The sequence below is a fragment of the Macaca thibetana genome, chromosome 4 (assembly GCF_024542745.1).
Source record: "Macaca thibetana thibetana isolate TM-01 chromosome 4, ASM2454274v1, whole genome shotgun sequence".
NCBI lineage: Eukaryota > Metazoa > Chordata > Mammalia > Primates > Cercopithecidae > Macaca > Macaca thibetana.
This window is the reverse complement of record NC_065581.1, coordinates 8,794,330-8,808,923: the sequence shown is the minus strand read 5'-3', so window position 1 is coordinate 8,808,923 and position 14,594 is coordinate 8,794,330. Positions and strand designations below refer to the sequence as shown.

General features: G+C 40.1%; 1 protein-coding gene and 1 long non-coding RNA gene across 2 annotated transcripts in view; one reads left to right on the top strand and one right to left on the bottom strand.

Annotated features, from left to right (window-relative positions):
* The window catches only part of BLOC1S5 (biogenesis of lysosomal organelles complex 1 subunit 5), a 995,078-nt gene that overhangs the window by 141,170 nt on the left and 839,314 nt on the right, over positions 1-14,594 (top strand). The gene's annotated exons all lie outside the window — the stretch shown is intronic.
* On the bottom strand, positions 3,259-12,620 carry LOC126952671 (uncharacterized). Its single transcript, XR_007724999.1, has 3 exons — positions 12,467-12,620; positions 10,724-10,835; positions 3,259-3,472 (listed from the first exon to the last, which is right to left on the bottom strand). It is a non-coding gene; the product is annotated as an uncharacterized LOC126952671 (long non-coding RNA).

The window sequence follows — 14,594 nt, the reverse complement described above, 5'->3', positions numbered from 1 at the left end:
AAACAGCAATCCATTTAAACAATAATTTAGAACTGAACAGTAATACACACTTGAGACAATACAGGAAACAGGACAGTCTTTTAAATGATTTCTATGCTGTCCAACAATTTTCAAACTTGTACATGGACAAATGGAAATCTTCCCAAAATGTAATTTAATTTCGAAGTAAAATTCAATGTAAAGAGTGGAGCAGAGCCAGATGTTTTCAGTTACGTCCTGCTGAACTACAATTACTGTCCTCATATAGGATCCCACTAAAGAGAGCATAGTATGTGTTCACATATCCAGCATCAGAAATTACCACAAGAAATACTGGTTCGTTATCATATTTAAATAAGTTTCACTAATAAGAAACTACGGGGCTATTAATCCAACTAAATAAAGTAAATATTTGGACTTGAAATGCAGATGAGTCAGAAAATTGGCTTTAATACTTTTTAGAAGTCAGAGTGCTACAATGGAAGGTACTCACTTCAACTTGTAACCCTAAGACCAGAAAACTAAGGAGAACAGGGGTTGGGATGGAAAATGGTGTCAGAAGCATCTCTGTTCCAGTATGTTCCCTGGTCATGGTCCAAGGAAGATGTTCAGTCTTCAGAAGAGATTCACTGTGCACCATTCCATCATCTCTCTGTTTATTCAAGAGATCAACCAAGCCTTCAGCATAGATCAATCATGCTTCCTGTTCAGAGCTCAGAGCCATGCATCACTGCTGATGAAGCCAGACTTCTGGAGCAGCAGTGCCACACTGCTCTGAGTAGCTAGGTCCTTGAGTTGCTACTTCTCCTGTGGCGTGAGAACTGTTCTTCCTATCTGTACCTTCTCTGACTCACATTCTGGGTAGCTCTAAATACCCTCCGAGGGTGCAGGGGAGAAGGGATGCCAGGGCACCATCACTCATTCTTAAAATAGTCTCGCTTCCTCCTATTTCAAAGCATATTATCTCCTTAATAGGACTCATGATCACTTGCTTTGAAATTTGCATTGACATCTAGGCCTCTACAAAACATAAATGTGTTATAAAATAACAAGGTTTAAAACCACTATCATAAAATAAAACGTAACTATACGTGGAGCAGAGTAGAGTAGTTAGAGTCCCTATATCTGGATGTTTTCTGGAAGTGAAGTCTTACAGTAAAACTCTTAGATAGTCAAAGTTAAAACTTAAGGAAAAGTACATAATTCAGCTGGACTTTGAGCCAAAGGGATGAGCTTCAAGTTTCATGCTGCAGGTGGATAGGCATTTTTGAAGATTTGTATTCCAAATCTGTTCAAAACTTTATTTAGCTGAACAACCAAGGGGTTCAACATATATGAATAAACTTGAGCCTTTACTGATGCAGCAAAGCTTTGATAAATATCAATCAAACATCTATTTTTTTTAAAGATGAGAAATGATAAATCTCCCAATATCCTCCTTGATTATGTTCTGTCGTTGTGACCATCTCATGGGAAAGAATACAGGTTCTAGAATAGAAATCAACCAGGAAATTCATCAAATTAATATTTTAGTATTGTAACTGACTTCAAGAATTTTCTAAAACAATGGATTTCAATAGAAAGGAAAAAAAACCACTCATGTGTACTATTTCAAATATATACATCTATTTTCCAAAAATTATTGAATGGTTATAGAACTGGAATGATGCCCTGAACCAAACCTCATCTAGTCCTCGCTCTCATTTTGCCAAAATCTAGGTTCCAAACTCTAAAAGTAAAATCAGTAACAGCAGGCTTTAATCGGCGTTCTCTCTTCCTGAAACCTACGGAAAGACAATGGAATTCTCTGTCAAATTAGTTGGCATGCCATTTAGATGTTAGTAGAAAAATCTTAATGCTAAAATATATCAACATTCAATCTTTTATGGTTTGTGGGAATGGAAAAACAAACACCAAATAAGTCCTGGTATTTGAATCACAGCAGGATAGGGCATTTATAAAACTCTCCCAAGGAGGAATTTGACAAAGACCAAAGAGGGCAAGGAAGTTAGTTTAGGAACCAGGGTATGTCTGTGGCAAAGAGTGCCATCAGGAAGGTTTTGCACTCATCATAGAATTCATTGCACGTGGTCCCAGATGAAAAGCTATATTTGTAGACAAATGGTACATTTCAGAGAAATTACATCTACTATAGCTATGCAAGAGTTTCAATCCAACTCACCTAAGAAATCATGAATTTTAGTACTTTTTCACACAATCAATAAAAATTGTAGGAAGTGGAACTTGGGACTGCATATTAATCTTGCATCTAGCTCCTTGCTAGCTTTCAACAGCAACTATTCATCTTGTTGAGCCTATAGAAGTGATTTGTTTCATCTGTACACTCCATGCACAGCTAAATATAAAATCAACTTCTATTTAACAAAGTAGACTAACAGCATGAGGCCTATCAGGGTAGCCTGCAACCTTGGTGTAACATTGCAAATGCCTGCAACATGTCAGCACTGAAGCCAAGCCATTAGAATGTTGCTTAATAATGAAGCCGTATTGATAGGTTGACTAATAGGAATTTTCCATCATAAGTTGCTGACAGACCTGGCTCTGATTTTGTTTCCAAGTGCTTCAACAACTATTTCTCGATGCCTTGAAGTTCTTCAATTACTTAATCCACTTATTGGAAATCAAGTTAAAATTATCCATTAAGCAAATGACTCATTCTCCTTCAGCTAAATGAGGAGTACAAATACACTTCACCTTTTTAAGAAAGTGAATTCTGCCCTGGTCTGTGTTTTACAAGTCTTCATCTATCTGGCTGTTATTGCACTTCATAAATGGGGCCTAGCACATTGGCAAGTATGAAAACAGATTGGAATGTTGGATGTCCCCATCAAAGTCTATTTAACTTCCATGGAAAGGAAGAATAGATCACAATCATTGTTACTCCACAAAAATTCATCTGAGCTTTCTAAATTCTGTTTCACATTCCCCTAATTTCAGCATAGTCACCCACTGTCACAGATATGTCCAAGTGCCTGTGTGTGATGCCTGTGCACATAAGCACACACACAGACACCATCCAGCTTTGATTCTTGGCCATTTTTCTTAGCAAAATGGTCATCACCAACTAGGATCCTAAAGATATGGGTTTTTGTGCCAGACTAGATTGATTTCAGAGTGACAATTTTAAGTAAGTGTGAGGATATTAGTAGCAGTTGTCAGGATATTAGTGGCAGTTAACAACAGCTTTTGTAACAAACCACTCTGAAACGTGGTGACTTACGACAATCATCATTTATTTTTTCTCACCATCCTGTGGGTTCGCTGGGAGTCCCTTTGCTGATTCTTCTTGTGCTCACTCATGTGGCTACGTACAGTAGCTTGAGGTTGGGAGGTTCGAGATGGCCTTGATCACATGCCTGGCCTTGGTGCCAGCCTTTGGCTGTGGCCTTTTGGTTTGGTTTCTATCCACATGGTGCCTTTTCTCCTGATGGACTGGACTGGCCTCCTTACATGGTGGCATTCAGAGTGGCATCTGAAGAGATTAAAGAGGTGAAAACCACAGGCTTTCCAAGTTCATTCTAAGTCTCAGGTCCGGACATGGAAGTTGTACCATGATGCTTCTGTCATTTTTTTTTTTTTTTTTTTTGAGACAGAGTTTCACTCCTCTTGCCCAGGCTGGAGTGCAATGGCATGATTTTGGCTTACTGCAACCTCCGCCTTCCACACTCAAACAATTCTCCTGCCTCAGCCTCACAAGTAGCTGGGATTACAGGCTTGAGCCACCATGCCCAGCTAATTTTTGTATTTTTAGTACAGACGGGGTTTCTTCATGTTGGTCAGGCTGGTCTCAAACTCCTGTCCTCAAGTGATCCACCCACCTCGGCCTCCCAAAGTGCTGGGATTATAGGCCTGAGCCCTCGTCCCCACTTTTGTCATATTCTCTCTGCCAAAGCCATCAGAAAACCAGCCCAGATTCAAGAAATGGGACAGCAACCTCACCACTGGATGAAGTAGCAAAGACATACCACAAAAGGGAGGGGATTCTAGAGTGGAAGAAATCTGTGGTCATATTTTTCCATTGACAGCAATATCGAAGTTGAAGGCACGTTTTCCTGAGCAAGATGCACTGCTCAGCCATTTCCCCTTGTTGGTGGTGGAAAGAAGTGGAAAATGCCACTGTCTTTTCACATCTTTTCCTATGATGTGGCTCCCCTGTGCTTTTTAGAGATTGGCTATTTAAAGATCTTCCCACTGGAGAGAGCTCTGGTGTGTCCGCAAGAGGAATTTGAGTACAATTAGAGCCTTGCATGCCTGTCTTTAATTAAGGGTAGGAACGGAGCACTTAGCACAGGCCCTGGCACCCAGAAGCTGTTCAATACAGAATAAGTAAATAAGGAAAAGATGGGCTTACCATAGAGAAAACTTACTGACCCATTTTTCCCTGATAGTTAAGTTTTCAGAGACAATACTTATATTTATCAGAATCAGATTCAAAAACATGTATTAAGTAACCATTATGTGGTCCAGTAGGGTTCTGTGCATTTTGATGTTCATTATCTCACTTTTATCCGAAAGGCCAACCTGACCATGAACGTTAATGGAGATAGCTAAGAGGAAGAAAAGTCTGAGGAATTATTTCTCTGGCCCTGAATACATTAGAACCTCTCCAATCTGCTCATTTTGTATTCAGAGTTGCCATCGAACCATCACTCCCAACATGCAATTCCATTCCAGGGCTATTTTTGTGATTGCATTTTATTGCTTCTTATGTTAATATAGGAAGATACTAAATTTATCCCACACTACCTTAACATTCTGTGAAATATTTTTCTTTTATCTTGACTTTTCATTTAAAAAATTAACTGTTTGTTTGCTAAGAACATTATACTATAAGATGTATTAATCTTTGAAAGCTGTCTTTCCCATAATAAAATGTAAATATTCTACATGAAGAATTTAGAAATGGCCAGATGTCATGGCTTGGGCCTGCAATCCCAGCGCCCTTGGAGGCCAAGATGGGAGGATCACTTGAGCTCAAGAGTTTGAGACTAATTTGGGAAACATAGGATGACCCCTGTCCCTAGAATAAATTTTAAAAATATATGATCTGGGTGAGGTGATGTGTGCCTGTAGTCCCAGCTCCTCAGAAGGCTTAGGTGAGAGGATCGTTTGAACCCAGGAGGTGAAGCAGTAGTGAGCCAGGCTGCACTGAACCATGATCACGTCACTGCACTCCAACCTGGGCAACAGAGTGAGACCCTGTTTGAAAAATAAAAATTAAAAAAAAAGGAAAAAGAAAATAATTGAGGAGAATTGCCACTCTTAACTCAGTGGAATGTCAAATTAAAGAGCAATATTTTATGTCTACACTAAAAGAATTAAACCTAAGTGTTTTAGTGGGTGAAGAGGCAGTAGAATACAGAGATGAAGCTCTCTTAAAAGAAACTCACTACTGGAAACCATTGAGAAAGAGAGAGAGAGAGAGAATTTGCTAAGGAAACTAAAACAAAAGAGAACTTTTTAAGAATATAATTTTGATTACATCAGTTCCTCACTTCAGATGTGTCTGTCTCAGGGAACTAGAAGACAGAACCATAAAATATTTTCATGTGGGGAAAGCACTATTCTGCTTTTGTTTGTGACTATCGAGAAACTCATTGGTTGGTTACACATGAAAACAGCACTGCCAAAAGATGTTGAAACAAAATGACAATTAGTATGTGCTCAACTCACTTCAAAGAGACTGAAGTTTACATTAAAATTTCCCAAGTATTAACTATTTACATTTTTAAGACTTTTTCTTAAGAACTGGAAAATTTAAAAATGTTTTAAAAAACACCATGAGGTGATCAAAATCAATACCTTACATGATCCCTAAAAGTGGTCTGATGACCAGCATAGTTTATAAAACTCCAGGGAATGTGGTCTCTATAGCAGTTGACTCCTTCATGCTGCAGTAACTGAAGGTTCCTGGTTTCTAGAGAAACCAAACAGATGCAAGTTATGTAATCAAGTTAATGCATATTGTGAGCCCACAAGGTATGGAGCTTAAGTAAACGTGTGCAGATCTCACGTACAGGAGCAGCTGTGGTCGCCTTACAACCTCTTTGTTTAATGGGGAGTGAAAAAGCCACACACATCTACAACTGATACTAGAAGATAAAATATTTTAGGGAGGCATTCTACAGATAAAATACTTTACTTTTGGCTGAGTGGGGTGGCTCATGCCTATAATCCCAGCACTTTGGGAGGCTGAAGCAGGTGGATCACCTGAGGTCAAGAGTTCAAGACCAGCCTGGCCAACATGGCAAAACCCCGTCTCTACTAAAAATACAAAAATTAGCTAGGCATGGTGGCACACACCTGTAGTCCCAACTACTCAGGAGGCTGAGGCAGGAGAATCACTTGAACCTGGGAGGCGGAGGTTGCAGTGAGCTGAGATGGTACCATGGCATTCCAGCCTGGGCAACAAGAGTGAAACTTCGTCTCAAAAAAAAAAAATAGCTTACTTTTAACGGCATATAACATAGGTTTACCTTCTGATATTTAATATTTTATTATCTAGTGACTAATTCTATTATAATGATGTCAGTGGTAAGTTGAATGCTGTTTAAGGAAGTTAGTGTGTGTCTTATCCCTACAGATTGTGTCTTATCTATGATGTTTTAATGAAGAATTTTATGAAATTTTAGAATGGGAAGAAGAAGAATGGCCTGACCTTTATTAGATGGAAAATGCATTAATATATTAACAACTTAATTAAACACCATGGCCATCAGCTCAAGCATTGGTGTCCAAACTTACCTGTGTTCCAAATCACCTGGAGGCCTCGTTAACAGAGCTCCTGGGTCCTACTTCTAAAGGTTCTATATTCAATAGGCCTGGAATGAGGCAGGACTTTGCATTTCTAACAAACTGGTGATACAAATGCAATTGGTCCGAAGACCAATCTTTGAAAACCACTAGACTAGTCTTCCTTGTAACCCAAAGGTGTCTACTGTCTTTCCATTAGAATCACACGGGGAACTTTCAAACTGTAACAACTGGACCACAATCCAGAAATGAGTCAGTTAGTCCATCTGTCTGCTGTTGGATCCAGAAATTGGTGTTTTTATCTATTTTTCCCAGATGGTTATAAAGTGCATCCAGGGATGAGAGCCACTGATATAATTCAAGGATGGTGTTTTAAGAAGTCATTTTGAGCTCAGCACCCACTGTCTGTTCCAGTGCTCCCCTTCATCTCAGGCCCAACGTGCCTTTCCACCTCTGCTTCCTCCAATCCCAGGGCTCCTGTGTTCCTCTCATTGTTTTTCCTACTCTTATCGTCCTGTTTGGTCACTCCTCCATCTTTGACTTTCCTGCTCATGTGTTCCTGGGGCTGGTGCTGGGAACTAGCTTTGAGAAAGAAGGCATATTGGACCACAAGTCAAAGAACCCATGCACTAACCTCCACTTTGCTATGAAATAGTTTAATGAATTTGGAAACACTTCTGAGTATCAGATTTTCAACTTTATAAAACGATGAGGTGGGGTTTACTTTTAAGTTATTATATTATTTTCTAAGATTCCCATCCAGCTCTAAATTTGAAAGACTCAGCCTGACCAACATAGAGAAACCCCGTCTCTACTAAAAATACAAAAATTAGCCAGGCGTGGTGGCGCAACCCTATAATCCCAACTACTCAGGAGGCTGAGGCAGGAGAATCGCTTAAACCCAGGAGGCGGAGGTTGCAGTGAGCCGAGATAGTGCCATTGCATTCCAGTCTGGGCAACAAGAGTGAAACTGCATCTTAAAAAAAAAAAAGAGACTCACACTGAAAATCTAGTCAAGTAACTCGAGCACTGCGTTCAGCAGGAGCGCTGAGCCAGGACATTAGTGACCCAAGGTCTTCTCCTCTCCCCCTTCCCTGTGCCATGGGGGCTGGAGCCCTGGTGCTTCTTCATAGCTCTGGCATTGGTTTTGGCCTGACTTTGGCTTAGAAATCTAACTTCAGCTTCTTGTCCTCATTTTTTATTAGCTTCATCTATAATCAAGATACTCACCTCTGTGCGTGTGTGTGTGTGTGTGTGTGTGTGTGTGCATGCGTGCTATCTGATGACCTAACCTAAATCCAGACTTTTCTCTGTTTTTGAGCATTTGGTCATGACCTTTTTAGCTCTCCACTAAACTAGATTTTTGTTTGTTTGATTGTTTCAAATCAGAATAACTTTACCAGTAGGCGATGACGTTCCTTGTAATTATTGGAGAAATCTGGGATAGAAAACCTGCTAGATCTCATTACTTCTTCTCCTACACCACAATTTTTTCATCTGGAAACTGGGGAGAATGGCCTCTATCAGACAGGATTACTGTGAAGATTATTGAGGCAATACAAGGTAACAAATGGAAGTACCCTCTCACATTCAGCCTAGAACAAGGTAAAAAATCAGTGGCTCTTAAAGCTCTTTCTGTTTTTTTCATTGACAAACATAGTTACTGGCCTTTAGTTAGCAGGGTGAACTGTTGTGGACCCAGGCTGGGCTTCTGATTGGAGATAGAATTTTAAACTAGGTGATCAGGGATGGGTAGAATTTAGAAAAACACAGAATTTTTCTGCCTTGGGAGGAACGACCTGGTCCCATGCAACAGCAAAGTTGTGAATGAGGAGCGTCAGGGGAACAGTGGGACTGGACACCTGAATGGTAAGAAGACACAATGATGAGCGGATGTGAGGCTAAGTGTGTAGCTGATATCCATCGAGCCCTTACTCCATGTTTCACAGCAGCATGCTAAGGACCGCATCTGTCACCCTCACACAAACCTCACTATATCCTAGGAGTCTTTATTCTCATGGAGAAAGAAACTAAGGCTTACAGAAGTTGGATGGCCAGCCCAAGGTCAAAGAGTTTTTAACCTCAAAGTCAATGCTTAACCCTGATCCTCACAGACCAAAAATCTGTGGGAGGTTGGGCTTGATAGGTTAGTTAAGAGAGAGAGAGAATTTAGGAGGGTCTTCAGACAAAAGCAGTACATTAAAAGCAATACCAAAAAAATAAAAAATAAAAATGACAAGCCTTAACATACTGCTCTGGTTTTCCTAAACAAGAGAAAAAATACAGCAGAAGCAAGGACATAATCCAGATGGCTATCTAGATGTTACTTCCTGGAAGCAATACTCATGTTTCATTCATTTTGCACATGGACATTGTGGTTGCCACGCACCAGGGACAGAGCTTGCTAAGCAGATAGCCATTCTCATGGGAGCTCATGGTTTAGCAGGGGAGCTGGACAGTAAATATGTAAACAGAGAAAACAAAAACAGATGATATGAGGCTATAAAGAAAATGAACACTGTATGATACAAGAAGCATCTGAGGAAGTAACAGCTAAACTGAGTCCCAAAGGTAGAGAATGAGTCAGCCATGGCAAAAGCCTGATGAAGAATGTTCCAGGCTGAGAAACTGCTGAGTTAGGAAAGGGTTGCTTGGCTTCCAGAAACACAAGGGAAGCTCACATGGGTCGTGGGGATTCTGGAAGGGTGGTATAGAATGAGTTGGGAGAAATAGGTAAGACCTAAATTGTGCAGTACCTTCTAGGCCTGAGAGCAGTGGAAAACTATCGAAAGATTGAGCAAAGGAGAAAAATGATCCCATCTGTACTATAAAAAGATTGCTCTGGCTGCCATGTGAACAGGGCTCAAAGAAGAAAAATGCAGAGCAATAGTCCAGAAAAGAGATAAGATAAGCATATGGCAAATAAAGTTGGCAACTCAAGGAAGATCAAAGCTTCAGAGGGCTAGAGAGATGGATAGAGGGGGATATGGTAACAGTCCAGGGCTGCAGCAACTCTGGAAAATACTAAAGAGTTGTTAAGAGTTGTTAGAAATTTCCCTTAGGTAGAAGAACCAGAGAGGCAGGAAGATGGACTGTTCATGGCAGGGAAGATTCACAGGGCCCGTACTCTAAGAACCAGATGTTCCAAACACATTCAAAACAAGTTGTAATAGCTAATATTTTATAACACTTTGAAATGTATGTACATATCACCTACTTGAATCCTCACCACAGCTCTATGAAGTAAATATGATAGTTATCATTCTTGCTTACAGATAAAAAGAACTGATTTGCCCAACACAATAAAAGAAACAGCTCCATCATCTAAAGACATCTATTCCCCTACTATTCCAGCTAGATTGCTTGAGGATTGGAAACATGTCTTATTCCTGCTGGTAGATTGATTATATTACAGTAGTTTTGCAACCCAAAGTTGTCGATGATAAACCTGAGAATTAGGACACAAGTGGGGTTAAACCTTAATGGTTTGATGATGAGATTAAATTGCAGTAATTGCTCTCTACCCTCTAACCCAATGGTTCTAAAAGTTTGGTCCTAAGACCAGCGGCAGCATCAGCATCACCTGGTGTATTAGCTCCCAGGGCTGCCATAACAAAATACCATGAACTGGGTGCCTTAAAAAACAGAAATTTATTTCTCACAGTTATAAAGGCTAAAATGTCTAAGATCAAGGTATCAGCAGGCCTCCTGAGGCCTCTTTTCTTGGCTTGCAGATGAGCATCTTCTCCCTGTGTCCTTATCTCCTCTTCTTATAAGGACACAGTCATATTGGATTAAAGCCTACCCTCATGACTTCATTTAACTCTAATTACCTCTTCAAAGATCCTATCTCCAAATATACTGGGTTACGTCTTCAGCATATAAATTGGGGGAGGAGGGTAGAAATTCAGTCAATGATACCTGGGAACGTGTTAGAAATGGCATTTCTCAGGTCCTACTCCAGACTTACCTAGTTGGAAACTCTGGGGTTTAGACCAGCAATCTGTGTTTCCACTGGCTCTCCGGGGGGTTCTGATGTAAGCTCAAGTTTGAGAATCACTGATCTATCGCAGCACTTTTCCCTTGACAAAGAAAAGGGAGAGAAGTTGAGAGCAAAATTTGAAGGACAGTTGGAAACACAAAGACATCAGCACACAGGAATACTGAAACACGAAAAGAGGAGACAAAGAAAGGCCTGAAGGAGAAGTGAGGGACATCTTCTGGGTACCCTGGTGGACCTCAGCTCATACTTACAGCATTCCTGATTAGACAACGAGCAATTTTCTTGATGGCACTGATTGCCTTGTGGAATAGGCATCCACAATGTTTAGAAGAAAAAGCTCGGCCAGTGCAGTGGCTCACACTTGTAATCTCAGCACTTTGGGAGGCCAAGGCGGGTGGATCTCCTGAGGTCAGGAGTTCGAGACCAGCCTGGTCAACATGATGAAACCCTGTCTCTACTAAAAATACAAAAATTAGCTGGGCATGGTGGTGCGTGCCTATAATCCCAGCTACCTGGGAGGCTGAGGCGGGAGAATAGCTTGAACCCAGGAGGCAGAGGTTGCAATGAGCCAAGATCATGCCACTGCACTCCAGCCTGGATGACAAGAGTGAAACTCCATCTAAAAAAAAGAAAAAAGAAAGAAAAGAAAGAGCTCCTGCTGCTCTATGCTCAGCCCTTGTTTGACAAGGGTTGAATACGTCATCTGAACCTTGAGCTAGACCAATAAAGTCAGATCTCCCAGAGATATTATTACTGAAGAAGCTGGTCTCCCCAGAAATGGGGTCTTTACCTGTTCAGTGCCACAAAGCCAATACATAAAAATGAAAGTGAGAGTCAAGTAATGCAGGCTTTATTCAATGGCCATGGAACTGAGAAGCAAGAGCTGGCTACAAATCAACTTCTCAACTCAGTAGAGCTGGGAAGCCACAGATATAGGACATCTTTAATGAAGGGGTTGAGCATTAAAAGCAAAGGGAGAAATATTCATGTCTTTTCTGGGAATGGGTGGAGAACCTCTCAAAACTGGAATTTTTGTCCTTTGGTGGTTTCTTCTGGTCATTGTCATGGTGATTGTCAATTGTCATGGCATTGGTGGCAGTGTCATTTAGCATATAAATTAGATTATAAGGAAGTTAGAGGTTCTTCCGAGGTCAAGTGAGCTGTCATTGTATCCCACCAGCCTTAGCCAGTTTGGTCACGGCCGGGGTCGGGGGTTGGGGTGGTGAATTTTGACTCAGGCATCCTGTTTCCTAGGGATAAGCAAAGTTAAGGTGGTGTAAAAATTCACCTAGATCATGTAGGCATTACGCTAGGTTATGATGGAAGGTTGGTTTGGAGACAGAAATACTAAGGGGTCTTTCTGCTCCCTTGAACTAAGGAGCCTAGTAAAATTGGTGCCATGTCAGCCATATTAATGTTGTGTCTGAACACATCAGAGAAAACAAGTCCTTAGTGGAGAAAGAAAAGGGAGTCAAATATACATTTGACTAAAGTTTTACACCTATGTTAACATTTACTTTAAAAATCCTATTGAGGTCTGTGTTGGTGAAGAAATGAAAGTCCATATTGTTTTGCCACACAGAAACAATCCTTATACCTATGTCTATACACACTTAGGTGTTGGTTCAGTTTTCCATCTGTCCTGAAAACAGTCATGATAAAAAGGGAGCAAAAATAAATTCTAATGACATTACTCCGTCTCTTACTCACGTGATTTGAAAATGGCCTAAGCTCGTAATAGAGCTTCCAATTTCCGTTTCTTCAGCAGAACTTGAATGCACCTGGAACTCTCTTTCAAGTTAATGTAAGCTGGCTATGCAAAGCGGTGAGGAAAGCTGGCACTGGATCACAGGTATTCTCTGCATGCGAGCCCTTAGAAGGTATGGTGGAGCAAGAGAAAGGTGCTATGCTTAATGCTCAATTTCCTTCCTTAGTAGATTCAAACTGTACCCACAAGGTCTCATAAAATGCTTAATTCAAATTTCTCTGAAACCGAAAAGGCAGAATCCTTAATTATCTGACTTTTGGAAAAATCTGTATAAAATCAAAACAAATTATATTTTGGAAGTGACTATAATGGATTAGGAAGGTCAAATGTAGTATTTTTTTTAACCGAACATACCTTTAGGAAAATATAGCCCAATAATTTATTTTCCTAAAAATCTTACAAAACCCTTTGATTATTTTCTACTTGTAGAAGCCTGACACATGTATCATGCATACAGCTAGCTATCTAACATATGTGTGTTGGCCCCATCAACAATAGCCTTCCTTTTCATTGAATCATCAAATTTCCTTATAGAGAGAATTTCAAATTTCACAACTCCAGAAACAGGTGGATCTTGGGCATACTCTGATTCTGAAACATTCCGTAGCTTTTAAATGCAGCCTTACAGCGACCACTACAGTTCTTCTTCTTTCAATTTATTTCATGGTGTTTTTATTAAGCACCTATTATATGCCAGGCATTGAACTGATCACTTCATGTTTAATGAGAAAGACAAAGAAAAATACAGACAGCACTAGAAGCTTAGAAATGAGCTATAGCAACACAGAGGAGAGCAGTGGAAGAGCCTGGTTATGAGAATAACAATTTAGAGCAATATGTGTGTTTATTATTGAATCCCCATTAGTCTTTGAGAACTGAGAGAATCACACAGCTGAGAATTTGTGTGATGCCTCAGGAATTCATATACTCTGGCCTACTTAAGAGTGCTGGGTCATGTTTGGTCAACGTTCTCATGAAAACAAACATTGAAGGTCAGAAAACATCTTATTTAGTAATCAGGACAGTCTTTATTTTTAAATGGATAATAGTAGTAAGCCTTAGAGCAGAATAATGAAACCTTAGAGCGGAGATAGGAGGAAAGATTTGTATAGAATGGTCAAGTGATTGTAAGTAAAATAATTGGGTGGATCCGAGCTTCCCTTGGCCAACTTGAATAGAGCTTTCAAGGTTTTTCAATTTGGTTTCAAGTTCTAAGTCTGTGCAATTTGTTCAGGGAAGGAGAGGAGAGAAGACAGCATGGATGGGGGGAAACCATCTGTGCAGCTACAGGGTAAACATGGAACTATTTTGGGTAGTCTTCATTTTGCTCAAAGGCTTGGGAAGTTAAACATTATCCTCTTTAGCATGAATCAGATCAAATATGAGACTTACAGACATTTTATGCTTCACACAGGCTACTCAGGATGATTTATTTAACCTTATAACTACTTCATCTCTCTCCTCTCTCATACACACACACACACACAAACACACACATGCACCACATGCGCACACACACACACACACACAAACACACACATGCACCACATGCGCACACACACACACACAAAGCCCAAAAAACAAACAAAAGAATAAACTAGTTTACCAGTTTATTAGTTTCCTGTGACTACTAGTAGAAAAGTTTGAATTTTTTTTTTTTTTTTTTTTTTGGCAGAATCAGTTTGACCACTCACCACTGAGATTTACCAAAGAGAAAGGAGACTATAAATAGAGAATGGGAGAAAATGTTTCAGTAATCTAAAAATGAGACTAAACAGATCTATATATGAGAGGAGGCAGTGAGTGTAGCAAAGAAAAACTCTATAGGACTTAGATCCAGTTACCAGTGGGAGGGAGAGGTGGAAGAAAGCTAATATTAAGAGGGCTAAAACCTTCTTGACCTTTTCTTACCCAATTCTCAAGTTAGCTTACAAAACTGTATTCAACTTAGGCTCCATCCCTTCCAGCTGGTTGATTCAGAACCTGAAAATTGTATATGCTTTGGTCATTGAGATCAATTCTAAAGGGCTCTTATGAGAGATCAGAGCTATCTTCTCTATGTCTGATGAG